This window comes from Borostomias antarcticus (genome assembly GCF_949987555.1).
Source record: "Borostomias antarcticus genome assembly, chromosome: 28".
Taxonomy (NCBI): domain Eukaryota; kingdom Metazoa; phylum Chordata; class Actinopteri; order Stomiiformes; family Stomiidae; genus Borostomias; species Borostomias antarcticus.
The window spans coordinates 2,232,781-2,235,309 of NC_140261.1; positions in this window are offsets into that span (position 1 = coordinate 2,232,781).

A 2,529-nucleotide genomic window follows, 5' to 3' on the forward strand; every position below is an offset into this window, starting at 1 on the left:
GTTGTTACCAAAGGCAGGGGTGAGTTCAACACCGATAAAAAGGAAGCAAAACGTGTGTTTAAATAAACACGGTGGTGCGTTGGAACCGTGGATGTGTTGGGTACCGTTTGACGCTCAGCCCGGAAAGCGTAGTTAAATGGTGCACACTTTTTTCAGATTGAACTCACCGGGGATGTGAAGTACCACCTGCGTTTTGTCATATCCGGATTCCAGCGAACTGTCAAAGGAAATTCTGAATGAATGAAATAAATAAATAATAATAATACTACTACTTATAATAATAATAATAAATGTTAATAAACTCCACTCGCTCAAAACATTTTGGCCATTCGATACAGGCATTAAGACGTTGTAATTCAGCAAATTATCTTAACCCTCACTGCTTCTGTTAAGTCGTGTTTTACTCAAATTATGGTATGACATTGAATATGTGTGTGTTATAATTTCAGGACAAGTAGAGGAGATTTTGTATTTTGTGCAGAACGACTTGTAAGTCTTCCCCTGAATGGGCATGCGAGAACTGTAAGAGAAGTGAGAACACATTGCACAACAGAAAGTCAAAAAGTGTTGAGAGAATTTAAACATCAGCTATCAAGCACCACACACTACATCATTCTGTCCTGGCTTGAGCAGGTATGACCTGTCTGGTTGGTTTGTCTCACAGATAAGACTGGTGGTTGAGGCAGTACTGAACCGGCTCCTCTACCCAGAATGCAGTGTGACCACTCCAACAGGCCAGTGTTCTCTGGTGCCTAGTGAGGCTGCCAGGAACCACACTTCACAGCGTCGTCTTTGTTCCCCGCAGGGCACAAGTATGAGGGTGTCAGATTCGAGCAAGGCAACTGTGGAGTCAGCATTATGAGGAGTGTTGAGTCTGCATGTCATACCAGGCTCTGTAGATGACATTAGATGGCTTCCTGTGTGAGAGGATGAGGAACTCTGCGCTGAAGGAGAGAAGGATGCATCATTATATGGTTTCTACAGACAGGTACAGCCGCACTGTTGTGGCCTTGCAGTCTGCTCTGTCCAATCAAGAGTAGTTGTGGTGTTTTGTGGTGTGTTGCGTTTTGTGGCGGGTTGTGTGTTGGGTTCCACTCATGGGTTGACCTTTTCTGCAAACTCCACATTCCTGCTCCATTCAGACCCATTCACCATAGGCTCATAATTATAGTACTCAGGGGGAAATTATACACTGCCTGTCTGCTAGCCAGCAAGCTGCAGACTAGCATAATGAAAGCCCTCTAGAAATAGCCCAGTAATGGCCACTGCCCCCCCCCCCCCCCCCCCCACCGAGACCATGTTACAGGGTTCTGCTGCTGTCGTCAGGGAATATGATGGAGACTAAATTGTGAAAAAATGTTGCGACGATGGTAGTTATGTTCTGAGGTGAAGAAAGATGGAGGTGACAGGTTTTTGACTTTGATGGCTGCTTTGTTTAGGGTCACCAAACAGATGAGGAGAGAAGCTCAGGCTTGGAAAGTCCTCACACCGTAATAAAAACTAAGAAAAGAAGCTTAAACAAAAAAAAAAAGGGATTTAATATTGATTTAATAGTGTATTGTATCAAGACACATGAAAAAGTAAAGCTGGATCAGTTTATTTTTTAAACATATGAAGCACCATGGTGTCATGGCGTATTAACTCTGCACGGACTGGTGATTTTACAGGTGTGACGTTATCCCCTCAACATGAAATAAATGTTAGTTTTTCTGTTTTCACTTGAATCACCGATATGATCACTTGATTTCAATGCTACAACTTGTATCTGCTAGCGGCAGATATAAATAAGTAAACGCTGATCTGCAGAACACTGCCACAGCTACAGTATAATAAATACACACTGATACATGACATCACATTAAACACTAAACATCCACAACTACTCATCGACTCACCGACAGACACACGCTGCATGACACGCACCAGTCCACAAACACGTACATGGAGGAACACAGACCAGGGATCGAGGGTACGAGAGCCAGCCTGGTGTCAAACAGTATAAGGGCTTTCTCTTTGATACTTATGTCAGTTGATTTTACTTGTACAAAATCATAAACCTACTATAATTGTCCCCAAAAGTGCAAACCCAGTAAACTGAGGAAGCCAGTTCAGGTACTCCTCACGTATTTGATAAAATTAATATTTTCACCCAGGCCTTGAAAGACCCTGGTGAATAACAGGACAGGTCCTGTCTAATACAGAATAGATATTACAGTACATTGTTGTCTCAACATTGTGGTAACAATAGGCATGACCATGGCTGTGTTTTGTAAGCAAATACTACAGCGTTACATTAAGGAGACATTTCATTGGTTCATCTTTACATTTGCACACATTAAAAAAAAAGCTATCACAGTAGCATTTGGACGACCTCAAACCAACCAGCTGGAGAGAATCTTGTCAACTATACACCTGCTTCTGGAGCTACTTAGCATCTCTAAACTTTATTTTAGAACACACCGGAATGGGCTCGAAATATGAAACATCCATAAATTGTCATGAACAAACACTGGTGAGTGAGTACAGGAG